This window comes from Felis catus, chromosome C1 (assembly GCF_018350175.1).
Source record: "Felis catus isolate Fca126 chromosome C1, F.catus_Fca126_mat1.0, whole genome shotgun sequence".
In the NCBI taxonomy this organism is placed as follows: domain Eukaryota; kingdom Metazoa; phylum Chordata; class Mammalia; order Carnivora; family Felidae; genus Felis; species Felis catus.
The window spans coordinates 29,827,271-29,854,991 of NC_058375.1; the positions used below are offsets into that span (position 1 = coordinate 29,827,271).

Sequence of the window (27,721 nt, forward strand, 5' to 3'; positions counted from 1 at the left end):
CCTGGGCCTTAGCACCTGCATTAGTTTTCTAGGGCAACAATAATAGAGTACCACAAACTGGGGGGCTTAAAACAACAGAAATGTGTTGGCTCACAGTTCTGGAGGCCAGATGTCTGAGCGAAGATGTGGGCAGGACCACGTCCCTCTAATGGCTCTAGGGGAGAATCCCTCCTTGCCTCTTCTGGCCTCTGCTGTGGGCCTACAATCCTCAGGGTTCCTTGGCTTATAGACGCATCACAAATCCTATGGCCTCCCTCTCCCTTGTGTCTTCATGCCATCTCCCCGTGTGTGTGTCTGCCTCTATATCCAAATTCCCCCTTTTTATAAGGACACCAGACATACTGGATTGCACCCACTTGTATGACCTTTTTCGGAAGACTTTTTGTTTTGAGATCTCCAAGCGATGAGCCCTCTTCCTACTGCTAAGATTTCTCTGTCAGTTTTTGTATTCTTTTCCTTCATTGATACCCTGCTTGGTCTCAGCTGGCTTTGGCCGCCCTAATTTCACATAAATTAGAGTCTGGGTGTTAGGCCTGCCTTCTAGTTTCACTAGAAAATGAAGTTTGCAGACTTTTTGTCTTGTTGCTTTGCGATGCTTTCTAGGAGAAGAAGAGGAAAATGCTGTTTTCCGCCATAGATCAGAAGTCTTTACCAGTTTCTAAATAATAGTGATCAATTCAAATTGCTCTTAAAAGATTGTTAGATTAGGGGTGCCTGGCTGGCTCAGTCAGTCAAGCAACTGACTCTTGATTTCAACTCAGTTCATGATCTCATGGTTTGTGAGATCAAGCCCCACATTGGACTCTGTGCTGACAGCTCAGAGCCTGCTTGGGATTCTCCTTCTCTCTCTGAGCCTCCTCTGTTTGCACTTTCTCTCTCTCTCAAAATAAACATATGGCTTGATTAAAAAAAAAAAAAGATTGTTAGATCAAATCTATCTGTGGGTCACATTCAGCCCATGGTATGGCAGCACAGGATTTCTTCATTAGGGCATCACGGTCAAGCACAAAGCTTTGGAAAGAGCCTAGATCAGTGTCATGGGTTGCATGATGTCCCTTGCCAAAAACAAAAAAAAAGTAAAAATAAGAAAGACATGTCCACTAGAAACCTGTAAATGTGATGTAAGTGAGCAAAAGGGTCACTGCTGATGTAATTAAGTTAGGGATCTAGAGATTAGATCATCCTGGATCATATGGGTGGGGCTAAACCAGTAACAAGCATCCTTAAAGAAAGAGAAGACACACAGAGGAGAAGGGGCGTGTGAAGGCAGAGGCAGAGATTGGAGTCATGTGTCTATAAACCAAGGAATGTTGTCAGTCACCAGAAGCTAGAAGAGGCCAGGAACAATCTCTCTTAGAAGGAACCAATACTTCCAACACCCCAATCTCAGATTTCTAGTTTCCAGGACTGTGAAAGAATATATTTCAGTGGTTTTAAAATAACTTATGGTCATTTATTATAGCAGCCACAGGAGACTAATACATCCAGTTTGAATCCTGCCGCCACCAGTTCCAAGGCATATGACCTTGAGCTAGTCTCCAGGATGCAATGGAAGGAAATGAGCCAGGAGAAAGCAAGATAGAGTTCAAACCTTTGCGTAGTTGCTGAAGGGCATCAGTAGTACCTATGTGCTGTATAGCCAGAGAGGACGGGGCTAAGATTGGGAAGTAAGTCTGGGCCTCAGGTAAGGGAAAGCCTTTCCAAGATTTAGGACAATCCAGACCTGGAAAGGCACCCAGCTTCAGTGATTGCAGGGGCCCTGTCACTGCAGGTACAGAAGGAGAGACGAGGACCACCTGCAACAAGAATATTAATAGTGCAAGGGGTGGCTCAGTCAGTTGAGCATCCAACTGTTGATTTCGGCTCAGGTCATGATCTCACAGTTGGTGAGATCGAGCCCCATGTGGGGCTCTGTGCTGACAGTATGGAACCTGCTTAGGATTCTCTCTCCTCCTCTCTCTGCCTCTCTCTCTCTCTCTCTTTCAAAATAAGTAAATAAATTGTTTTTTAAAAATGTGTGTCCAGGACAAACTGAGCTGTTCTGTCTGATACAGAGACCCTGCTGCCTCCCACCAGATTCTGCCCTTGGCTGGCTCCCGTCTGTTAGCTATAGGCAGATTTGGGTTGGGGGAGCAACAAGAGAGGAAAAAAAAATTTACAATTTTGCTGCATGCGGGGCAATTTCTACAGACAATTCCTGGGGTCCGGAAACGCCCACCACCTCCGGCGCTTCCACCTGAAGCCCAAGGAGCATCATTTTCCATTCTCGTCTCTGAGATAATAAGTTGGAGAGAAGCTTCATATTTCAAATCAAAACTATTTTCCAACGAGAGGAAAGTGGAAACTTTTCAGGCAAATTTCATATGCAGTAACACAATTTCCTCCTGTTCCACTTCTTTTTTCACCTAATACATGATAAATATTCAAGATCTCCTTGAGGAAACACGAGCGGAGCTGGGGCGGGATCCGCACGGCTGCTGGGTGGAGGCAGTCAGTGGGGCTGACACGGGTCCTTCTCCTTCGAGTCCCCTCTAGATCGCAGCCTCCGCTGCTGGCTACCCCACCTGTCCCTGAGAGAGCCCTCACTCCTGTAAGAATCAGCAGAATTAGATCACTGAAAATTTTTTATTACCTTAATAGCGGTCTTCAAATTCTTCTCAGGCAAAAACCACGTTCCTCGGGAAAATGCCCTGAAGAGGTACTTGGTACCTCCACGGACATCATTAGGGTGTATAGTCACCTGGAGGCTTCCTCTTTCAAGGCTTAGAGGTCAGGGGACAGGGATAGGGGACACGAAAAAGACAACCATCATCGAGGGGGATCAGTGGGCTCCAGCAACGTGGTAGAAGGTTCATGACAAACAAGAGGTGGTTGTGTTTGGGGGCCACAGATGACATGACCTGCTCTTCTCTACTGAGGACTGGCCATGTGCCCGGTGCTGGGCTAATGCTTTACCTCCGCCATGCCGCTGAATCCTCACAGCATCACTGTGAGGTGGGAACGATTATTATTCCCATTTTACTGACAAGAAACCAGTTTAAGGGAACCCAAAAGTTGCCTCAGGCCATGCTACTAGCCAAGTAAACCCTGAGATACCACTGCACACCCACTGAATGGTGTGATTAAAAAGACTCACCACGCCAGGTGTTGGCGAGGATGTGAAGCAGTTGCAGTCCCATACACTGCTGGCGAAAGTGTGAAATGGCACAACCACTTTGGAAGGCTGGCGGTTGCTAATACATTTAAACATACACTTACCCCATGACCCACAATGCTACTCTTTGGTTTACCCAAGAGAAATGAGTGTGCTGGGTGCACAACAAGTGCTCAAGAATGCTCAGAGCAGCTTTATTCATTAGAGCTCCAAACTGGAAAACTCCGGAAGTCATCAACAGGTGACTGGATAAATACAAAGGAAAACTACTCAGCAATAAAAAGGAGCAAAATACTGATACGCACAATGTGGTTGAATCTCAAAACAGATATGCTGAGCAAAAAGAGCCAGATGCAAGAGTGCATACTGAGTGATGACAGTGACAGAAAGCAGAGTCATGGCTGCCCAGGGCTGAGGTGGGCAAGGATTGATGGCAAAGGGGAACAAGGGTGATGGAAATACTCTGTATCTTGATTTGAATGGTAGTTACATGGGTGCAGACATTTGTCAAAACCCATTGAATGAACACTTAAGATGGGTGAGTTTTAGGGGCACCTGGGTGGCTCAGTTGGTTGGGTGACCGACTTCGGCTCAGGTCATGATCTCACAGTTTGTGAGTTCGAGCCCCGCGTCGGGCTCTGTGCTGACAGCTCAGAGCCTGGAGCCTGCTTCAGATTCTGTGTCTCCCCCTCTCTCTACCCCTCCCCTGCCCACGCTCTGTGTCTAAATAAACGTTAAAAAAAATTTTTTTTAAAAAGATGGGTGAGTTTTATTGCATATAAATGATATCTCAGTAAGGTTGCTTTAAACACAATTCAAAGTACTTGCCGTGTCTATATGATCCAATTGTTGCCCTTCCCCACCTCTCCTCCTAGCCACCCCCCTTGCCCCCTTCATTCTGGTCACACCAGCCTCCCTGCTATCCTTCCCATCATCCAAACACATTCCCATCTCTAGGGCTGTGCCCTTGCTGTCTCCACCGCCTGCAAAACCCTCCCTGCGTATGTCCACCTCACTCACTCCCTCACCTCCTCCAGATCTCTGTTCAAAAGCTACCTAACAGTGTGGCCTTCTCTGGCCCCAGCCCCCCCCCCCACATAAAATAACACCCACCCCATAATTCTCTAGCCTTTTACCCTCTTTATTTTCCGTAGCACTCACCACATCCTAATATATTATTATACTTACATTGGTTTACTGTCTGTCTCTCCTACTAGAGTGAGCCCCATGGGAACAGACACTTGGCCTGCACTGACAGTGCTCTGGGGTCTAGAACAGTGCCTTACATGAAGCAGGCAATCACCCCTTATTTAATGAATGAATTAGAACCTTCTTATCAAGCTTTCCCTACAGTTCTTCCCCTAAGAAAAAAGGAGAACTCCGTTATTATCAAAAAGACCTCTTTCAGAGATGTACACACCCTACCATGAAACAGTCTTTTTCCCTGAAAATTAATAATAATAATAGACTGTTTTACTTCTCAGTTTCATTACTCCCCCATGCTCCATGCTCAGTATTACCCCCAAGAACAGTCAATGGATATTTATCCTACATTTATGTAACTAAAGAACCTCCAAAACAAAGAATCATTTTTCCAAGGTGACTTCTGTCTCTAACACCAGAAACCGGTAGGAACTTTAATCTGCTAGCAACTTTTAAAAACTGCAGAATCTCCCTACAATATTTTTGTTCTGCCTCACTGATCACCCTTCTACATGTATATTTATTTATTTACATAATCAGGATTACACAGCATGACGACATACATAGTTCAGTATCCTGCTTTCTCATTTAACATTACAGAGTATTTTTCTATGTCTTTAATAATTCTTGGAAAATATAATTATTAATGGCTATGGAATTAACATCATATAGATGAACCATAGTTTATTTAACTAATCTCTGACTATGTAATATTTAAGTTGTTTCCTTTTTTTAAATTTCAATTATAAATAATGAATGTCATTGTGTATGAATGCGTGAATTTCTGAATATTTCCTAGAGGCAGTATCCTAGCCCCAAAGGATATGGTGTGTAGTTTTTTTAAAGGTTTTTATACATAGTCCCTACTTGTTTTCCAGAAAAGAGATGCCAATTCAAATTATCAACAATAGATTATGAGAGCTCTGTGTCGCTTCGTCCTTGCAGGCACTGGGTTTTATATTTCTTAAATATTTGCTCATTTGGTAGATAAAAATGCTATTCTAATTTATATTTCTCTAATTACTGGTAAGATGGAACATCTTTTCACGTGTTCATTGACTATTTGTATTTCATCTCCCATAAATTATGTTATTTTCCCATTTTGTAATTGAAGTGTTAGAATTATCTTCAGGAATTGTCAAGCTCTTGGTATATAAGACGAATATTAACTCTTTTGGTCATTTTTTATACTTGTTGAAAAAAATATTTTTTGAGCCTGCCCGCCTTTTGTTGTGTTTTTGTTGCTTCTTGAAATATACAGATCTTTAACCCTCTTGCTGTGGTTGCTGTTGCTTTCTTTGGGAAGTCCTTCCCCATCCCTGAGTGGGGTCAGAGCCCTCCTGAGTCCCAGGCACATTGTGTAAATTATCTCCTGTCATCCCCACTTTGTTATTTTTTATTATGTAAAATTTCAAACATACACAAGAGGAGCGAAAAATAAATATATTGATTCTGGGATTTGCTTCAAGACAATGTGCAGAGAGGGTAGGGAAGGTCATAGATCCAATGAGAGTGGCCATAAGTTGGTGACCATTGTAGTTGGAGGTTCTCTCTATTTTTGTGGAAGTGATGTGACCTGGTTGACAGCTTAGGGGGCCAAAGGGCAGTCATATCAGGACCCCTTTCCTGTGCCAGGCACTACCCTAGAAGACTTGTGTCATCCCACTGAGCCCTACCAGCACCTTTGGAAGAAGGAAATACTAGTCCCACATTACAGATGATGGCATTGAGATCCAAATGGATTACCCAAGGCCACATAACCGGGAAGTACAGAGTAGGATCTGACCCTTCCACTGTGTCATCTATGCCCTTGGAGACAGGAAGTTAAGTGAAAGGGAAGATGGGCTTCTCTTGTAGATCTTGGCTAACTCCCAGGCTCCTCCCAGGCACAGTCCCAGGGGAGGGGCTCAGATTAGAAATTAATCTGATTGTTTAAAATAAGAAATGTAGAGGTGCCTGGGTGGCTCAGTTCGTTAAGCATCTCACTCTTGGTTTTGGCTCAGGTCAAGATCTCATGGTTCATGAGATCAAACCCCGTGTCAGGCTCTATGCTGAGAGCACAAAGCCTGCTTGGGATTCTCCATCTCTCTCTGCCCCTCCCCGCGTGCACTCTAAACAAACAAAGGAACAAACATTTTAAATTAATTAATTAATTAATAATAAATGTACACAGCACGGTGACTACAGTTAATCATATTGTACTGTATATGTGAAAGTTGCTAACAGCATAGATTTTAAAAGTTCTCGACACTAGGTAAAATGTGTAACTATGTGTGGTGATGGAAACTAACTTAATTAACTTAACTAGATTTAACTGGAATGATCACATTGTAATATATACAAATGCCGAGTCATTATGTGGTACACCTGAAACGAATATAGTGTTGTATGTCACTTACACCTCAATAAAAAAAATTAAAGAAAGAATGTAATTCTTCTTGAACAGCTGAATTTGTGAACCAAGGTTCAGGCCTGCTACTTATCCATTTCCTTTGTCACTATTTCGGCAATCATTTCTAAGCGCCAACAGTGTGCCAAGCCTTGGACTAGGACGAAATTAATGAAAAATAAAAGGACAGATAAAGTAAGAGTCCAACACCCACCAATACCATCAGGATCACCCCACCTGACATGGTCCCCTGGCCCTCACATCACAGACATTTAGCCAAGAGCTTTCTTAACTAACACGGCACTTTGATTCTCATGCTTTGACTATTAGCCAACTATTGCTATGATAATGCTGCATAACATACAGCCCCCAAATTTGAGTGGCTTACAACAGCAATCATTTCTTTCTCGCTCATGTCTGCAGATTGGTGTCTCTGGACATGAGCCTACCTCCTACACCAGGGGTCTTATCTTTTTATCTTCTCAAATATATTAAAAAGTTCACCTGTATACTAAAGTCTCACAAGCACACCCAGATTCTGATGAGACCAAAGTGCTTTCAAGACATTGAAGCACTACATGAGTTTGTAACCCTGCTAACGGAATTTCAGTGGCTGTTATTTCTTTTTTTTTTTTTTAATGTTTATTTCTGAGAGAGAGAGAAAGAGTGAGAGAGAGCAGGGGAGGGGCAGAGAGAGAGGGAGACACAGAATCCGAAGCAGGCTCCAGGCTCCAAAATGTCAGCATAGAGCCCAACATGGGGCTCAAACCCACGAACTGTGAGATCATGACCTGAGCCAGAGCTGGATGCTCAACTGACCAAACCACCCAGGTGCCTCTCAGTGGCTGTTATTTCTGAAAAGCTGAGGTAGAGATGGGGCTGGGGACACCGTTCCTATTTCCCTTGTTGCGACTCCTCCTCTGTCTCTTTCACTCAGAAACCGTGTTGAAATTTGATAAAGTAAGAGAGCTATCATGATGCCGAGGACCTTGAATCTCCTCTGATTTATCCTTTTCTTACAAAATAAATCACTCCCAGCCGTGGTCCTTTATTATTCACCACAAATCACTCATGGTACATTCTACCGCCGAGAACTGCTGAATTACACAGCAGTGGGTAGGAATGGCCGGCCATTTAGCTATTCGGACAGCATATGTTAATTGAACATCTACTCTGTGCCAGACACTGGGAAGATCTTGCTCTCATAGAGCTACGTTCTAGTGTTGGGGGGGGGGCAGTGGGGGAGACAGGCAATAAATAAATATATTTTTAAAAGATCATTTCAATAGGTGACACGTGGAATACATGTAAGGGAAATAAAACATGGTAGTGGGATGAGTGGGAGGGACAACAGCAGGGCCAGCCTCTTGGAGGAGGTTGATTGGAGTTGAGTTCTGAATGGCGAGGAGTCAGCTCTGCATGTCTGGAAGAAGAACGTTCCAAGCAGAGGGACCTGCAGGGACAAAACGTGAAACAGAAGCAGTCTTGGAACAGAAAGAATTCTGCCCGGCCAGAGCAGAATGAACGAGGGGAGATGGTCAACGAGGAGGAGAGGTGGAAAGGGACAGCCCCTGGGAGGCCGTGAAGGCCCAGAGTAGAGGGCGGGAGTTTCCTCTAAGGACACTGGAAGGCCCTGGAGTGCTCCTCAGGGGAGTGTTGTGATCTGATGTCTCTCTGACAGCCCCAGGGACCACCCTGTAGAGCTGGCTCATCTGGGTGATTGGACATGTGCCTCTCCTTCCCATTTTCCACAGCCCTGCTCCCAAATCACACCTGGAAGAAAAAGAAGACCCCCTCAAAGAAGAGGAGGAGACCCTGTGGTCCAGGACAACCAGTAGTCGGGCTTCCCTGCCTGAATTTCTGGGCCTCCATGTACAACAAAAGCCTCCATACTTTCCCTTCCAAGCGTCACTGGCCTTCCGGATACACACGAGCTAAATCTCCATGGGAGGCTCAAATGGTGAGATCACCAGGCACTGGGGCACTAGCCCGCGTGTGTCGTCACCTTTAGACCATTACCAGGCCCAGCGGAGTCTCTCGGACACTGTGGTTCTCCACCAGGTGAATCGTGTGGTGAATTGCCACCACCTTCCAGCTCCTGAAGAGCTGTACCTCACCTGAGATGCAGGAACAGTCAGGGCAAAGCTGCCAATGCCCATTCCCCAGGGAGGAAACTGAGGCACAGAGAAATGAAGTTTGAGGCTGGAGTCACGGAGGCCTAAATGACACCGCCAGGAATCAAAGCAGACTCTTCTCGCCACAAACTCTGTGCCCTCTGACCTCTTCCTCGGCTCCTGGGGCAGTCCAAAGCAACCCCAGGAGGGCTCGCCACACTCCAGGCACTGTCCTGAGGCTTGACGCATATTAACTTAAAAACCCATGGCCATTACTAGCCCCATTTTTATAGATGAAGAAACAGACACATAGGGACATGAAATCATCTGCTCGAGGTCACATGGAGATAGAAAGCAGCAGGCCCAAGATTTGAAGCAAGCAGTCTTTGCCACTATGCATTACTGCATCTGGCGCTCATTTGTGGGAGGGAGGGGAGGACGGAGAGGTGTGTGAACACAGCACACTGTGTGTATATTCGCGTGGACAGCAGTGTGTCGATGGGTGCACGTGGGTACGGTGGTGTGCGTATGCACCCTTGGGTGTGTGTGCGGGTCTGCTTTTGCTGAATGCCTGTGCACCTGCTTTTTGAGTACCTCTGCATTCATGAGCATCCAGCTGTGGTCGTAGGTGTCTCTTCTGCACACAGGCACTGGTGTGTGTACTTCCATGTGCCCGTGTACAGGGATGGGCTTGTTAGTGTAGCTGCGCCTGCGCACGCGTGTGTGCCAGGGGTGCAAGAATGCTTTCTCAGGGTGTGTGTGACTATGCAGGTGTGTGGGACCTTGAGCATGCGCCCTTGCAGATGGATGTGGTTTTGAAAGCGGGGACGCCAGCTTCTTTCTATGCTGGTGTCTGCGGCTGTGTTGGTGTGCCCGGGGGCGCACATCCCCCTGGGGGTCTGTTCTGCCCCACCCAACACCGGTCAGGGCTCCACAATGGGAGACACAGGGAACCCCAGAGCTAGCAGAGCTCCTTTGCAGAGTCCAAGTTCGGCACCAGCATCGCCAGAAACTCAGCTGAAAAGCAGTTTTGAAAGTGGAAAAATTGATACGTGTTTGTTCCCTAAACCCTGAATTATTTCCCCCTTTGCTTTAGAGCATTTGGAAATTGCCTGCAGCACCTTGGAGGGTGCCGTGTGCAACCCGGTGCAGCCTGCGTGTGAGCCAGTGCTGGAGGACAGGTGAAGGTCATTTCCAGGTGAGCTAGCTCTTCAGAGGATGCCACCGCCAGCAGGCTCAAGAAGTATCAGCTGCCTCCCTCCCTGCCTCTGCCCTGTCCCTGCACCCACCTCTGCCAGAAATTTACAGGGAAAGGAGAGGAGGGGGCTGCAGAGTGGGAGCCTGGGAAGAGGTGAGGGAGGGCCTGGCTATACTGTGAGGCCAGGGCAGGGGTGAGAGCACCGAACCCTCCCTCTCTGCTTCAATGAGACTCTGGTTTATAATTTCACCCTCGAATTGAGTGTCTCCAAACATGAAATTCGGGATTGTACTGTCTTCTTAACAGGCCCCAGGTTAAACCCTGTCCCAGTGGTCGTTCTGCCTCAGCTTGCATAAACCCAGGGATGGGCAACCCATTGCCTCCTGAAACCACTGGTTCCCATTGAACAGCTGTTAGGAAATGAGAGTATTTGGCATTTCCTGACCTACTGTGTGCCCAGCACATGCCAGGCCCTGGGGTACAGAGGAGAGTCGGGAAAGGCCTTCACCCTCCCTGAGCTCACATCACAGCAGGGAAGAGGCACAGCCACTTTGTCATGTCCCTAGAGGCTGCTCAGGCTAATGGATCCCTCTACCCCCCCACCCCACTCCACAGAAGTCCCTGCAGAAGTGGGCACACCCCTTTTCCTCTAACCAAACATCCCCCTCCCTTTTACAGCTCCTCAAAAGTTGGAGAGCTCTGTCTCCATTTCCCTTATCACATCCCAGGCCTGCTCCCACCTGCCACCTCTTCTCTATCCCCTGCTTCCCCAGAGTGAGCCCTAAAGACGAGGCCTTCACCCCCAGGCTTGGCAAGGCTATGGGGTCCAGGCAGTTCTCAGGCTCCAGAGGCTAGGTGCCAACACAAGAGGAAGAAGAGGAATCTCTCAATGCCTTCTCTGCATTAGGCAATACCCCGTGTGCAGGCTAGGCCTCTCCTACTCAGGAAATCCCTGATTATTGGCTGAAGACCAGACATGAGGTTCTCTGAGAACACCAGCAAGATGGCCACATTTTATAACAATCCTAGTACTAAGTCTCTGGCTAAAATGGTGATGGCGGGAGATGGAGAGAAAAAGCCAAAGATTCACAGGGGGAGAGAGGGACCAACAGAAGTAAAACCAGAGAAAAATAGGCCCAGAACAGAGAGAGATGGAGAGAGAGAGACAGAAGCAGAGAAACAGTCAGAAACAGAGCCTCACAGAGACAAAGGTGAGAGGCGCAAAGATAGGAACATAAAAAGACAACCCTAGAGACAGAGAGGTGCTCACAGATTGAGTGGCCAGTCGCAGAAGCAGTAAGAGGTGCCCAAGACCCAGAAAAACAGGCCAACAGACAGGCAGGACCACGAACACTTGTATTTACTGCTCTCCTGCTTAATTCAAAAGAAAGAAAGAAAGAAAGAAAGAAAGAAAGAAAGAAAGAAAGAAAGAAAGAAAGAAAGAGAAAGAGGGGGAAAAAGAAAAAGAAAAAGAAAAAGAAAGAAGGAAAGAAATAAAGAAGGGAGGAAGGAAGGAAGAAAGGAAGGAAAGAAAAAGAAAGGAAAGAAAGAGAAAGAAAGAAGAAAGAAAGAAAGAAAGAAAGAAAGAAAGAAAGAAAAAGAAAAAGGAGGGAAAAAAGAAAAAGAAAGAAGAAAGAAAGAAAGAAAGAAAGAAAGAAAGAAAGAAAGAAAGAAAGAGAAAAAGGAGGGAAAAAAGAAAAAGAAAGAAGAAAGAAGAAAGAAAGAAAGAAAGAAAGAAAGAAAGAAAGAAGGAAGGAAGGAAGGAAGGAAAGAAAGAAAGAAAGAAAGAAAGAAAGAAAGAAAGAAAGAAAGAAAGAAAGAAAGAAAGAAAGAAAGAAAGAAAAAGACATGATTTGATGGGGTGCTTGGGTGCTGACTTCAGCTCAAGTCATGATCTCATGGTCCGTGGGTTCAAGTCCTGCATCAGGCTCTGTGCTGACGGGCTCAGAGCCTGGAGCCTGCTTCGGATTCTGTGTCTCCCTCTCTCTCTGCCCCTCCCCCACTCATGCTCTCTCACTCTCTCTCAAAAATAAACATCTAAAAAACTTTTAAAGAAAAACATTTGATCTGAGATCACTTGCAATAAAGATTCTTGTGTAATAAGGGGTAACCACAGACGTAAAAATTCAAAGCCAAACTATTATGGAAGAAGGAGCAAATAATGATGCTGAAGGTCCAGGTGTGGTAAACTGTTGCTTGTATGGTCTGCAGTGAACCACTTAGTTTTCATGCTTTTTGGTACCCACCTCCTCCTGATTCTGGGCTGGCCCTGGGACATATTTCAACCGGTAGAATGTTGTGGAAGTGATACTATTCCAGTTCCAAGAAGGCCTTAAGAAGTCATGGCGGCTTCCATTCTTTTGTGCTCTGGGGAGAAAGCCAACCACTATGTTGGCAGCGTGACTATACCGAGGCCATCTTGCTGCTGTGAAGATGCCTGAGTTAACCACCTGGAGAGACCACACGAAGAAAAGAGGAGCTCAGACAAAAATGAGAACCAGGACCTCAGACATCAGGACACAAATCGAGCTATGCCAGCCAGCCCTCAGCTGAAGCCACATGGAGCAGAGATGAGCCCTCCCACCAAGCCCTGCCCAAATGCAAAACCACAAGCAAATAATGAAATGGTTGCATTGTAAGTCAGGGTCTTTGGGGTAGTGCGCTATGCAGATAGCTGAAACATTGGGTTAATTTAGTAAATAAACCCAGTGGATTCCATCATTTCCTTTGGCCAATGGATAAAGAACATCTCTTTATCTCTTTCCCCTGAAGAAACACAAATGATACTCAGCTCCTTAATGGGAAAGTCAGCAAAGGTCCGCCATTAGCAAACTCAGAAGAACATGGTCACGCGCACACTTGCCCGGCAAAGATGGTAACTACAATGCTACCGTTGAACACTGATTGAGTGATGGTGGTGAAAACAGTCAGGGGTGGTTGTTTTAGCACTGACCACAGGCCAATCCATTCCCTTAGAGACATAAAAGACTGAGGCTCTTTCCGGGGAGTGAATGACTGTCGGAGATCTCATAGCCAGGACTCATCAGAGCCACGATTGGAGCCCAGACCCCACATTAGGCTGTGAGCAAGCAACTAAAACAAGCAGAATGAATAAATGCCTGCCCAGGAACTCTGAAGTCAGAGCCACGTCTGCATCCCAAAGACAGGAGCCTACATGCTCCCCAAGCCCTCTTGTCCAGGGAAAGAGGGAACGGACAGGCTGAGCTCTCACCTCCTCAGGGGGGGCTGACTCTCCTTTATCTGGACCAGACCCCCTCCCCACCAGAGGATGAACATCCTGGCGAGGCTCTACAACAGGGTCCACCCCAGCCCAGCCCCAGCCCTGGCCCCAGTGCATTTGTCAGGCAGCCAGGGCCTCACGCCTGCAGGCTTCATCGCCAGGCCCGCAGGAATCGCTTGACTCTGAAATTGGTTCCAGGAACACTTTTGCTCCCATTATTATACTGCCTTCCCTGACACCCCCTCCCCCAGCACCTTCTTTTTTTTTTTTTTTTTTTTACACTAAACTTTCTCTGAATTCACCTGATTTTTCCCATCTCCTTTACATTCTTTATGGCAATGGAGAAATAATCACCGCTTCTCCGGCAGGGTGATGGGAGTGTGCAATATTAACTGTAAATCAGGCAGAAATTGGTGGAAGGGGAAGGGTTTGATGAGGTGCAGAGACATTATATCATTTTAAAGCACTTTTCTGGTCTCCAGTAATCCCCATGTAAATGAAAAGGAGTTGACGACGTGCCTCTCTCTCTGAGGCTGCCTTTAGGAATGCCGAGAAAATGCTCCTGGAAGGAGGACACAGGGCAGAGGAAGGTTGGCTGGGGTCTGACAGGGGAGGCAGAAATGTCCAGGGCTGTGCCCCCAGCCCCTCCAAACTAGGGCTGGGCACACACCCCAGGCTGGAATAATCCTGGCGGGGCTGTGGCTTCTTGGAAGATGAGGAACCCATGGCAGCGGGGAGGCGGGGGGAGCGCTGTGCACCAACAGGCGGCAGGGCTCGGTCAAACCTCCCACATCCTACAGCCCAGTGGACTCATCAGGAGTGGTGCTGCCCCCAAGGGGGCGTCTGAAACATATGGTGATTTTGGGGATTTTGTCCGCGGTCATAATGCCTGGGAGGCACTACAGAACACAGTAGAAGCCAAGGATGTTAAACATCCTGCAACACGGGACTACTCCCATGAAACTATCCCTCCTAAAATGCCCTTGGCTCCCCCTCTGCATAGTCTCCATACAAAGAAATGATCATCCTGCAAAATGACCGTCTATCAAGACCCATTGCCACCAACCGGCAGGGGCCATCTCACCAAGGAAAGGTTCGTGACCTCCTGGGCTCCTTTAAATCTAAGTTCATTAGTCAGTTGAACTGAATTCAGCCACCTGTATTTCAGCCAGACTGGGAGGGATGTCACTGATTTTAGTAAAGGGAATCACTGCTTCAGTTACTGCTGAGAAAGGAAATGATGCTGTGACCCAGTGCTTACTCATCACTTCGATTTTTACTTGATACTTATTGACAATGTTCGTTAATACTTATTTAATCATTGTTATATGTCATGGAATGTTGTGAGTGCACATATTTTAAATGCAATGAATTGCTTACAGTATCTCGAGCCTTCCTACTCAGGGTCCACACCTGCCGGCTTCAGGGTCCAGCTTGCTCTGGATCATGTTTCAACTCAGAGCCATCCGTGTCCACGTCTCCCACGCAGTGTCATCCTCTGAGACGCCAGGCGTAGAGGATGCTGCACTTTCTCACAGAGCACTCCGCCCGCATCTCCGAGATTTTCTTCCGAGCTACTGATACTTCTTTTGCATTTGCGACGCTGGCTCTTTCTTGATCTTCCCAGAAGGTGTCCACAGAAGGCTTTCAGATCACAAACAAGACTTATGCCTTCCTCAAACGGCCATAGGGTATTTTGTCGACTGACCCGTCCAGGGGCTGGCTGTGGGTGCCTGGTCAGGCGTCCCTGCAGCTCCACGAAGATCACACGTGTTCGGTAAGTGTTGGCCACGCCACCATCGCTGCCACAAGAACGACGATTTTAAGATCACAAGATGGGTCCTGGTTATAGAGATGCTAAAATAGGAAGAAGTGGATTTCGTAGCATCTATATGAGATATGATATTAGAAAATTAGTTGGTCCATGTGGACACACACCCAGAGCTAGTGTGTACAGACACGCCCTGGGAAGCTGCCTCAGAGACCCTGTCGGCTGACATGTCCAGACTCCATAGAGTGCCTATGATGTGCCTATGCTGTTGAGTTGGGAGATTTAGCAAATAAAAATGCAAGACACCTAGTTAAATCTGAATTTCAGATAAAAAAAAAAACTTTTTGTTTCAGTAAGTCCCAAATATTTCATGGAACATTCTTATATACTGAAAAAAAAGAAATTATCTGAGATCCTAATTTAACTGGGCATCCTGTATTTTATCTGGCAATCTCACTGTGGTGCTTAACGTAAAGCTAATATGTACAGACATGGCCCAGACTTGGGTTCCTGTACGACTCCGGCTATCCTGCCTGCTCTCTCCTCATGAGTACGAGCTCAGGGTGTGGTGGATGCAGGGGTGAGGTGACCTGGTCTAAGCCTCCTGGCGCATTTATAACCAGCCTAGGATCGGCCTCAGTGGCTGGCTTACCACTCGTCTTGCACTAGTCACTGATGAGGTTGGGATAATGAGGAGGAAGCTAGGCCCGGGGCCCTGGGGGTTCACAGCCAAATGCAAGGACAGACCTTCACAAGCTGGGGTCAGGCTCTCACAGAGAGACACCTGAAAGGGAAGCAATGACTGTTTGAGGGGCTCAGGGAGCTTTCCTAGACCAGGGAGTGTTTTGGACAAGCAGAGAGGTGGAAAAAGGTTGCCAGGGAGAGGGAATGATTTGCACAATGCAGCATGAGTATGAAGGTGCCAGAGAAGTCCTAGGAAAATGTGCCAGAAGTCCAGGGTGCCTGGACAATGAACGCATTGGGAACTGGGTTGGACTTCCAGCTGTGTAACTTCACAGTGACACAGTTAAGTACCCGAACTCAGTTCCTGAACATCACACGGACAGGTGCTCAGTATTGGAACACCTGGGCACCAAGCGAGGCAGTTTGAAAACCACTTCCGAGGGCTTGAGCATGCGTGAGGATTTCAGACACGAGACCCACACAATCAGACGTGTTAATAATCATCATCACAACCATTAGAGCCTACCAGGGATGGAGTACTTGCTATCTGCTTTGCTTTTATTAATAACAACAGAGGGGCGCCTGGGTGGCTCAGTTGGTTAAGCATCTGACTTTGGTTCAGGACATGATCTCACAGCTCATGAATTCCAGCCCCGCGTCGGGCTCTGTGCTGACAGCTCAGAGCCTGGAGCCTGCTTCGGATTCTGTGTCTCCCTCTCTCTCTGCCCCTCTTCCGCCCATGCTCTGTCTCTCTCTGTCTCAAAAATAAATAAACATTAAAAAAAAAAAAAAAAACATGACATTAGGTGCCAGACAGGGTGATAAGCATTTACTTGCATTATCTCATTTGGTCTTCCCAACACCCCTCAGAGGCTGGTTTTTATTCTCCCCACGTGGTAAAGAATGAAACTGACGCTCAGCACGATGACCAGACTTGCCCAAAGTGGCATAGAGGTTGTAGCAGAGCCGGGACCAGAACCCTGACTGCTGACATCGAGGCCGGCTTGTCATGTCTCCCTGTGTAACTGAAACTCCTGGAAAGCCACAGGGGTGCCTCGCATAGCACATTCTGCAGCCTTCCCTGGGAAAAGGCAGAAGCCTTGTCTCTCCAAGCACAAAGAAAGGCTAGATTCAGAATTCCATGAGCATCCTAATTTCTGTGCATATTTTAAACGACAAATCAGGCTGCAATTAGAAAGCCCCTAACCAAAATTCAAGCCACATGCTAACAGGCTGCGGTCAACATCCACAGTGGGGTCGGGGGGTGGGGGGGGGGCACGGGTGTGGGGATCGGCTCAGCTCAGGGAACCAAGTCTCAGCGGGAGGGTCTCTGAACCGGGGGTCCCCAGGGTATGCAGCCTAAGGGACTGGAGGCAGGCACCTGATTTCTCTGCCAAGTGCCTGCAATTATAGCAATTCTCTCAGTGCCACAGACTCCCGGGAAAGAGTCATCTGGCATTTGGTTAAACTGATTAGGAATCACTTGCTCTGTTTTAGCGTCATGCCTGAGTCTCAGCAAAGAGTAGGGCTCCTGCCCAGGCTTTCAAATCTGCACGGATCCCAACCGTCCCAGGGTCATCTCCAGATGCCCCTCGCAGTCCTGGGGATTTTGTTTCTGCCCCTTCCCCTTGCCGGGTTCATTCATAACACATTACTTGCTTAACAGCACTACCCACTCACTCCTTTCCACTCTCACCTTGGGGAATTTCCAGAAATACAGTTCAGGAGCTTCTCCCCAGTGCCATTCAGAGTGGAGCTTGGGTTGGCCTGGGTGTGCTATAAGGAGGCCCCTGGGTGACCACGTTTGGCCTGTGGGGACGTGGGCTTCCAGCTCCCTGGCGTTAATGGTGTGATAGCACCATTTTCTACCGCACCCCGTTCCTAGATGCCTGTGAAGTGCTGTTCCTCAGCCCTTTTCTGGCAGTTTCTCTCACCTTTGTTGGTATATTAGTCTGTCATTTGTCACACAACAACCTTCCAATCCCAGTGGTTTCCCACAACGCACGTTTATTTTCAAATTCATGGGTCTACAGGTCGACCTAGGTTTGGCTACTCTAGACTGAGTTCACGTGGCCCCAACTGGACCCAGGCTTTGGGGTGGATTCAAGTCTCCCAGGCATGTGACACTCCAGGGTCCAGGCTGGGGCGGCAGTGGCTGCCTGGAGCATGCTCTTTTCATACCAGATCACAGGCGCACAAGAAGTCTGAGGAACGGGGACGGAGCTCAGGGTCTATGCCCCAAACTAGCGCACGGTCCCTACTAGTCATGTTGCAGTGGCCAAAGCAAGTCAATTGGCCCAGGTCATCGCCATGCTACACACCCGCCACCGTGGCTGCAAAAACTGCAAGTAGGGGCGCCTGGCTGGCTCAGTCGGTTGAGTGTCCGGCTCTTGGTTTCAGCTCAGGTCGTGATCTCACAGTTTGTGAGTCTGAGCCCCACGTCGGGCTCCGTGCTGTCAGCGCGGAGCCTGCTTGGGAGTCTCTCTCCCTCTCTCTCTGTCCCTCCCTGCCTCCCTCTCTCTTTCTCTCTCTCAGTAAATAAACTTAAAAAAAAACACCCTGCAAAGTCACATGATAAAGGGTGTGGATGTGTAATTCTAACCCCGGGATGGAGTGAAAAATCAGAGCCACAGAAACACGATCATCTGAGTTCTCACTGAGGCCCTCCACTCCCGTCCTCGGTGAGCACTGAGGCCAGACACTGAGGCTGTTCACGTGCACACACATCTGGAGCTGCCACGGGAACAGGCGTGGGGCCGTGGTTCCTTCCAGAGAGCAGGTGACCCCCCTGCGGCCCCACTGTGACACTGAATCATTGAAACAATAGAACAACTTGAGCATCTGGATTCCCAGGACTAGTGTCTGTCCCCCAACTACCTGGACTTGTCCTGGAGAACCCAGTCTCCTGGGAGGCAGGCTCGGGCCCTCATCGCCCACAGCCAGGGCTTCATTGGCTCAAAAAGGCCTCATTCGGCTCAAAGTCCCAAGAGACTCAAGCCCACCTCCCCGCGGTCTGTGGGACACCCCAGAGAGCTGGCAGAGACTCTCTACACCAGGACAGGAAGGGTATGTGCAGGGCGTCTCCCTGGACCCCCTTGTACGCAGATGGGGAAACTGAGGCCCAAGAAAGGAAAGGCACCAGAGACAGTCAGCGGCAAGGCTCCCTGTCTCCCACCTCAGGGCTTTTCCAACGCCCCAGAGAACCCGATGACCACAGGCCTCCCAGTCCCACGCCCTCCCAGTATCCCCCGCTGACCTTGCCTCTGGCCTGTTGTGGGCTCTTCAAGAATCCCGGCAGAAGCTGCAGGCCAGCTCCTCTGTTTCTACTTGAAAGGAAGGGCCTTTTCCCAGGGACGATGAGTTGGTGATAGGACCAGGGACAGGAGCTCGTTCCGGAAAGCCAGGGCCTGGACAAGGCCGGGCTGGGCTGATGGAGAGGTGTCGTCGGGGTTTCAGCATCCAATTAGCACCCTCTGTTCTCAGAGCTGCTGTTGAGAGGGCTTCTGAGCAGCTGGAAGGGAGCAGGCTGGCCGGTCAGCTGGGGGATGAGCACTAATTGGGTGTCAAGCACACCAGGGCCCACAGGCTCCCCTCACTTCCCCACTAAACGCCCCGAGACCACCGCGGAGAGCCGAGGGGCGGAAGGCAGCTAATTGGTCCGGCCTGCCCGGTGAGCCCTCTCTCCGCATTCTGATGCCCTGTCACTCAGCTTCCTTTGTCTTCCATTTCAAGGGCTGGGGGAAAATTGCCTGCATCTGCTGAGAAGTTTCCTGTAAACCTCGGGGTGGGAGGGGAGCTTATTTTAAAAGAGGCTCTAGGCAGGGACATTTTGGCACATTTCCCACAACTGGTCCCAGTTGTCCTAACTGTGGGGAACTGTGGGGACAGCCCTCCCACACACTCCTTCACACTCCTGCTTGTCCGTATTTTTAGACAAGAGTTTCCAAGTCACCCGAAAGCTAATGAAATGCTTTTTGTTGCCTTTTGCCTGGCAGTATCACTCTTCATTGTGGGGAGGGGGGGGACTATTAATACCACTGCATGTTTCCCACACTTGAGCTAGAAGAAACCATACTTTACCTTAGAGGAAGCAAGCGTCGCTTTGAACAAGTGCGTGGGCACAAACGCACAGAGGTCTGGCGACCCTGGGTTTAAGCCCACCGGACACACAGAATGTTGAACTTCGAGGAGTAGTGAAGTGAGGCTGGAATTTCTCCAACAGGTGTGGCTGCGAGGATATTTTGAGATCTGAAGCTCTCCAATCTGGGCTTTTGCTCCCCTGTGTTTTCCCCACTCACTCCCACCCCCAAGCCGGTCGTCAGCACTGTGCTTACTGCCTTGGGAGAGAGGCGGGCAACAGGGCAAAAAACAGAAATAGCCTGCAAATCTCTCCGGCTTTTGTGTTCCATGGGGGAAGGGGATTTCTCAGGCCTAAAGAAGTGTCCAGAAGCAGGGGGGGAGAGCTGGGGTTTCCATACCCTCCTTGGGTAGAAATCCCACCCACCCCATCCCACCCCACCCCCAGGGCACGGAAGAGAGAGACAGGAGAGAGGATGGGCGGGACCCCATTCTCATTGGCCTCTGGGAGGGTCACTTAGGCAGGTGGAACTGTGAGTGACTCTTAAATCATTCCCCCACTTCAAGCATGACCCAGAAGCACCAACATACCACTAGGCCCTATAGGCAGCCGTAGAAGAGGGTGCCGCGGGGACCAATGACCAGGGGCAAGAGGCCTATTCCCTCACTCTCCTTCCCAATGCTTTGGCTCTGCCTAAGAGCCCAGAATCACAACTCTTCCCCTGTGAGTGGGGATCTCTAAGGAAAATGGAGAGTGATCTCTATCCCTCAAGCTCTATGAAACAAGGATTCAGAGGCCAAAAGTCAATTTAGTAGTAGAAACCCATTTAAGGTAATAGACGTCACATACATGAATGGGGAAACACGCAAGGTGGCCTTAAGATGGTTTTGTATCACCTTCCTTCACTTTATCGGAAATAGCCCTCCCTCTCCATGCAGCCTCCCTCCTCTTCACCTGCCCTTTCTCCATAGCATTCACCATTATCTGACAATAACTAAATAAATGCTCAGATACCAAATGTTTAGTTATTGTCCTTACTCCTGAGGGCAGGGATGTTGTTTGTTCTGATGCTTAGAAGAGGGCATAGCCTCAACACACAGGAGCAGGAGAGCAGTTTGTGTGCTCAGTGGTGACACCTACTGGCAAAGGGGATATTGCAGCCCAACTCTACTAAACATTACCGCTGCTGAGCCAAAAGGAGGGAGCCCCTTCCTAGGTACTATAAGTGATAGGACTGGGGAAACTCCAGGCAAGGGAGGAATTTGTCTGGACCTAAGACACAGACTTAAGAGGGAGCCTGAGTGGGGGGGGGGGGGGGGGAAGGGGTGGGAGTGAAGCATGCATCTTACAAAGAAAAGGGATGATAACGTAAGATCTTTGACTCTCACCTTGTAGCCCCCAAGCCTCACATTCTGCACAGCTGTCGCCTTCCTTCACTTTGGTTCTCCTCCCCTACCGCTTTTATTTCAATTGACTTCTCTCAAATTTTTATTGAATTTAAGCATCAAATAGGGAGAGAGAAGGTGAGGAGAGGAGACAGTTGCAAGGGAAGTAGAAGGCCCGCCCCAGAGAAGCTTAACACCAAGCTAAGGAGATAGCACAGGGGCACCTGGGTGGCTCAGTTGGCTGAGCATCCAACTCTTGATTTCGACTCAGGTCACGTCTCACAGTTCGTGAGACTGAGCCCCATGTCGGGCTCTGCGTTGACAGCGCTGAGCCTGCTTGAGAGTCTCTCTCTCCTTCTCTCTCTTCCCTTACCTCACCATTTCTCTCTCTCTCTCTCTCAAGAAAAATAAATGAACTTAAAAAAAAAAAGGAGATAGCACAGACTGAGTTTGTCTTGACGTCTAGCATCTTCAGAGCTCTTTGAAGCTTGCAGAGCACTTTCCCATCTATTTCTTTATTGGATCTTCCTATGACCTATCCTGGTGGGCAGGGCAGGGCAGTCATTCACAAGCTCTGTTTTATTGATGAGAAAACTTGAACCTGATGAAGAAAGTGACTTGTCCAAAGTCCCTTGACCGGCCAGGACTCACACCTAAGTCATCTCTGATTTTGTACTGTCAGATATTTTTGTTTTGGGGTCTCAGCCATTAGGGAGTAAACAGTCCCACTGGGGATATGAGGCATGCTGCTAAGAAGCAAATAGTAGACCACAGCAGAGCACTGGAATACACAGGACTCGGGGAGCCTGGGGGTGGAAGGGCGAACCCCACCCTCTGTAACAGTTTTTACTACAGTTATCTTTCCCAGGAATGCTATCACGTTAGGGCTAGAACTTTAATAAAGTGGGAACTGTGAGGTTCTCCAGCAGGGGTCAGAAAGCCAGGGCCTCCCCATCAGGACATCCACATTCTGGTCTTTGCAAGAGGAAACCTCTCACTGCACCCCTGGGAATCTTTGCCCTAATTCATTATCAAACCGCTTGCAATTATCAAACTGTGCTCCCTCAAGTTGACCTTTAGCTGGGGAACAGCTATATTTAGAGAAAACCAGCCCTTTGTAATTACCCCCACTCAGATTACTTAAAGGTCGGCAGCAGATGTGACAGTTTGATCCGTGGGAAGGGCTGTTTCCAGGATCCCAGGATAATTATTCAAACCAGACAATAATTAGCAAATGTTTTCTACAAATGAATCCATCCCTGTTGTTCAGCCCCAGAAGGGAGCCCAGAAGGCTCACCAGGCCAAAGTTGCCCCCCGTAGATATGGTACCAACAATCCCCTCACGCACATCCACCCCCTTACGATTTACAAAGAACTTCATACGACTGAAGTTCAGCGACGCAACTTCATACGACTGACTCCTCACACCAGCCTTATATGAGACACACTTCTGTACTTTACAGGTGAGGAAACTGAACCTCAGAGAGGTTGAGTGGACTGACCCAGTCACATGGTTGAACCAAGACTTAACTACAGGTCTTCTGGCTCCAAATTTCTTACTCTTTCCTAAGAAAATGTCTTGTTCAGCGAATGTTTATTGTCTACTTTGATCCTGGCCTTTTGGCGGGCTGCAGAAAGGATAGGAAGACCTCAGCACTAGCCCCTGTGTTTGGAAACTCAGATTGCCGGGTGGGGTAGAGAGATGTGAAATGTTGACAGGCTAGAAATAGCAGCATCTCTAATGAGTGTCCATAAACTCCCTGCAAGAACAACTTTGGATATCAGAAGTTAAGAGTCCCTCTATCTAAAGAGATTAAGGAAGGGTTTTGTGGCAAATCAGCCAAAGACAATGGAGGAAGGCTCCAGATGGGGAGGAAGAAAAAGCATTAAAAATGAAGTCAACTGACATCTTCACTTAGGACATTTAAAGTAACTAAGTAGGGGCACCTGGGTGGCTCAGTCGGTTAAGCTCCCTACTTAGGCTCAGGTCATGATCTCACAGCTCATGAGTTCAAGCCCCACGTTGGGCTCTGTGCTGACATCTCAGAGCCTGGAGCCTGCTTCGGATTCTGTGTCTCCCTCTCTCTGCCCTCCCCTGCTCGTTCTCATTCTCTCTCTCCCTCTCTCACAAAATGAATAAACGTTAAAATAATAATAAGGTTAATATTGGTAATTAACATCTATTTAGAGCTTACTACATTAGTGGCTCTTCTAAGTACTTTCCACACATTCATTTATGTGCTTGTCCCTACAACCCTATGATGCAGGTACCATGGGTCCTAACATCATCCGCATTTTATAGGTGCAGTAACTGAGGCACAGAGGGCTCATGGGAGGTGATGCACACGGGATCATGCACTTCAGGTGAGCAACACCAGCAACGCAGCTGCAGAGACACAGCGGTCCAGGTGAGAGAGGCGGAGGGCGTCTGGAAGACTTCATGTTCTTTTTCAGTGGGCAGAGATGCTGGAGTCGGGAGGTCCTTAATCCAACATGACTGGGGTCCCTGTAGAAGGCTGCCAAATCAGTAGGAACCGGCGCACCTCCTACATGCGACTGTGACCTGGTGAGATGAGCTTGGAGTGGACGACTTCTAGGAATAGACGGAGTCGCTGCTGAGCACCCTTCTAATTCAGAGATTCCGTTGTTCCCATGATGTGCATGCAGAGGGAGCGTCTTGTCAACGACCCAGGCTTCGAGATAGCGAGCTCACAAGGACACACAAAGGTGGGTGTGGGGGTGACATTAGCTTCATTCCATCACCAACGGAGCGTCCCCTGGGGAGAAATTAATACCTCATGCAAATGTGAGTCTGAGGTTTGCTCATGCTAAGCTTGAGGGAGAGAGAGAGAGAGAAAGAGACAGAGAGAAATGGCAAAGTCTTAATAAACCCTGAGGATAAGCTCCACCACGAAAATATCGTATACCTCTTTAGGGAAGAAGATATTTATCCGAGACTTCAGAAGCACTCATTTACCTACAAACATCATTTATTTTTCCATTTATTATACCAAATTTCCTCTATCCTCTTCATTCATGCAAATCCCCAAAGGTCTGCCCTGACTGCGGGTTCTTCAGCCAGCCGGCATTTACTGGGCCCCCTCCCAGTGTCAGGCCTAGGCTAGGCTCTAGGGACACAGTGTGGAAAGAAAAGCCTGGAGCACACTGTCCAATACTGCAGCCACTAGCCACATGTGGCTATTTATATTTAAATGTATATTAATTAAAAGGACTTAAAACTCGGGGCGCCTGGGTGGCTCAGTCACTTAAGCGTCCGACTTCAGCTCAGGTCATGATCTCATAGTCCGTGAGTTCGAGCCCTGCGTCGGGCTCTGTGCTGACCGCTCAGAGCCTGGAGCCTGCTTCATATTCTGTGTCTCCCTCTCTCTCTGCCGCTCCCCCACTCACACTCTCTCTCTCTCTCTCTCTCTCTCTCTCTCTCTCAAAAATGAATAAACATTAAAAAAAATTGTAAAAGAAAAAGGACTTAAAATTAAAAACTCAGTTCCTCAGCCACAGCGGCTGCATTTCAAATGTCTAACATGTGGACGGCATCGTGTCCTGCAAAACACCGTGCGGACATGGAACAATTTCATCATCACAGAATTTTCTGTCAGAAGCGCCGGTAGATGAAACAATGCTCATACTGGGCAAAAGGTGAGCCTGTTTTAATTACTAGCTGTTCTGTACAGTAAGTGTTTGACGATTCTGGTTTTTAATCAATTCACACGGCCCTCAGCTCAGCTTGGGCCGAATGAGTGAGGTGGGGCAGTTCTCAGATACATTTCGGCACCACGAGCATGGTAACAAGAGACTTTTCAGGGGGACATAATGTATGGACACAACCAGACGGCAATCGGCAGTGCACCTGCTCATTGGAGCCCATATTGCGGTGCGTGTGCACGTGGGGACTCACATACACTCACACACATGCGCTCCTGCACGGATCTGCTCAGATACACACAACCGCACAAATAGGCGCACACAGTCGTTAACCCACACACTCTTCCACGCCTGTGATTGCATATGCAATCACACCCCACTCTTGCAGATACACACACACACGCACACATGCACACACACACAGTGTTTTACACAAAGGCGTCCTGCATTACTGCCAGGTTGTCACACATGATTGAGTTGGCTACAGTTAAGTTCTGTGGCTTTTTGCTATCCTGATATAATACAGAAACAGATGGCCCAATTTTTCTTGCATTTTCCAGATTCAAGATAAATGCCTGGGAGCCCCACGGTAACCCTGTCCTTGGGATCCGTCCATTCATTCACCGTTCAGCAAACATTGATTGAGGGCCTAGAAATCGACAGAATCACAGAGGAGGTTGGTAACTAAACCACAGAAATTCCACCGTGGGTATCAGGCTCGGGGGAGGGAGGAGGTATCATCCTACAGCACACGGGGCCTCCAGGCCCCACCCTGGGACCAAAACTGCAAGGGAGACCCCACCACTGCCCCCCGGGTGCCCCTGCCAAGGATGACGGGCTGTAATCGAATGGGGGCAAGCTGAGGGGGGCGTTAAATCTCTAGGTGGGAGCAGATAGTGTAGATTAGAGGCATTCAGGGGTAGACAAACCTGCCAGCCTCAGCCAAACGTCCTCTATTCTCTTACCTGCACCTTCAAGCCCTCTCTCCTACCCTGCACTTGCCGTCAGCATGCAACCGTGCTCAAGTCTTCCCGTTTCAAAAAAACCCTCACTTTATTTCACGGTCCCCTTCCTAACATCCAACTATTGTCTAAATTCCCTCAGTCACAGCAAACTGCCCCAAACTACTGTCGAACCCTCATCCCAATTCTTGAGCCCATCGCAGCACGACTGGTGACTGTCCCCAGCTCCACAAAGCTGCTGTCCCCGACTCACCAGCGGCCACCACCCTGCCAAGTCTGCTGGTCGCCGTTCACTCCTGTCCTGCCAGACCACTGTGCTGCACTTTACGTGGCAGGCCAGTTCCTCCAGAGTCCCTTCCCGTTCTCAAACTCGGCCATGCACCAAGCACCACGGGGGACAGTAGTAAGTGTGAGTCTCCAGTCCCGCTGTCTGGGGATTCAGGGTTTAGTTTGCCGTTGTGGTGAGACCCTGCTAGGATGCTTTATGATACAATAAACACCCTTGGTTTAGGGAAAAATTACGTCCTCCAGCAAGGAGGGGTCCCGCATGCCACCTTCCCTGCAGGTGAACCCCAACATTCAGCTTTATTTTCCTGGCACATTGAACCAATGGCAGTGGAAGAATTTATTGATGGGTTCAGGAGGGTAGGCAGAATCTAGAGTCTTAGAAGTCTGTTCTGGGTTAAATTGTGTCCCCAAAAAGATGTATCAGAGTCCCAGAATACCAATACCTCAGAATGTAACCTTATTCGCCAAAAAAGGTGATTGCAGATGTAATTAGTTAAGATGAGGTCATACCAGAGTAGGGCAGGTCCTTCATCCAATATGACTGGTGTCCCTATAGGAAGGTGGCCATGTGACAGAGGATTAAAGTGCTGCATCTGTAAGCCTAGGGGCACCTGGGGCTACCTGAGCCAGGAGAGTTGTAGAGCCTATTCTGATTCAGAAGTCTAAGAAGGATCCAACCCTCCTGCACCTTGACTCTGGACCTCCAGCCTCCAGAACTGAGACAGTACATTTCTGTTGTTTTAAGACACCCAGTTTGTAGTGCTTTATTATGGCAGCCCCAGCAGACTCATGGGGTCCTGCCCTCCATTCTTTGAAATGGAGCTAATCACAATGAGGATCCACCAGGGGCAACTTTGCCCAAGGCCCCAGCTCCCCACACCAATGATGAGAGGCAGCAGACCACAGGGAAAGATATGAGATAGACCTGAGTTCAAGTCCTGGCTCCATGGTGAACTGAACACCCAAGCTACCTCACCCTCAAGGAATTCTGTCTTCCCATCTCTTAAGTGGGGATATTGGAGGGTGGGGGGAGGATTAACCGAACACATAGTTGTAATCTCACCAGCCCTTGACCAGAAAATAAGGTCACATTGACTTCTTGTGACCAAATTATGGTGGCTCCAGGCCACTTGACTGATGAAAATTAGTCTCTCCAAAGCGTGCTGCAATTTCCCTAGGAGTTGTCCAAGGGAATCTCACACATCTTCACAAAACCAGACACCCGGCCTCCCCATTTGTTCCTTTTCTCCCCCTCATTTCTGGCCCCCACATCACCCCCACCCTCCACCATGAAGCTACTTGGAGAATTCCAGCTACAACGGGTGAGCCTGCAGCCACCACAGCCCCCAGCTCCTTCAGGGTCTGCCCCAGAAGCTCTACCCTGGGCTTCCTTCCTGGACAACCCGTGTCTGGTGACAGCCAGGTGGGCGTATGAGGGCTGTGCATTTCTGCCAACTTCTGCCAACTTCTGCTCTGATGGACAAACTCATTTCAAAGCTCCCCATCAAGTTGGCCAAGACCTTGTCGGGCTTGTGTGGTATTGGAGTGTCTTCCTCCACCCGTTCCTGCACATGCTCCCTCTCCTTCGTAG

The 27,721-nt window shown here is 48.5% G+C and overlaps 2 long non-coding RNA genes across 3 annotated transcripts; both read right to left on the minus strand.

Annotated features, from left to right (window-relative positions):
* Positions 1–7,524: 7,524 nt before the first annotated feature.
* Positions 7,525–20,203, minus strand: LOC123379566. 2 transcript variants are annotated; one of them, XR_006584183.1, is made up of 5 exons: positions 19,835–20,203; positions 19,011–19,265; positions 14,680–15,156; positions 12,305–12,508; positions 7,525–8,199 (listed from the first exon to the last, which is right to left on the minus strand). It is a non-coding gene; the product is annotated as an uncharacterized LOC123379566 (long non-coding RNA). The 2 variants fall into 2 exon arrangements; XR_006584182.1 differs by lacking the exon at positions 19,835–20,203 and having other exon boundaries at positions 19,011–19,774.
* Positions 20,204–23,377: 3,174 nt separating this feature from the next.
* On the minus strand, positions 23,378–27,369 carry LOC109502249. The gene is made up of 2 exons (XR_002160734.3): positions 26,096–27,369; positions 23,378–23,994 (listed from the first exon to the last, which is right to left on the minus strand). It is a non-coding gene; the product is annotated as an uncharacterized LOC109502249 (long non-coding RNA).
* Between the last annotated feature and the right edge of the window lie 352 nt (positions 27,370–27,721).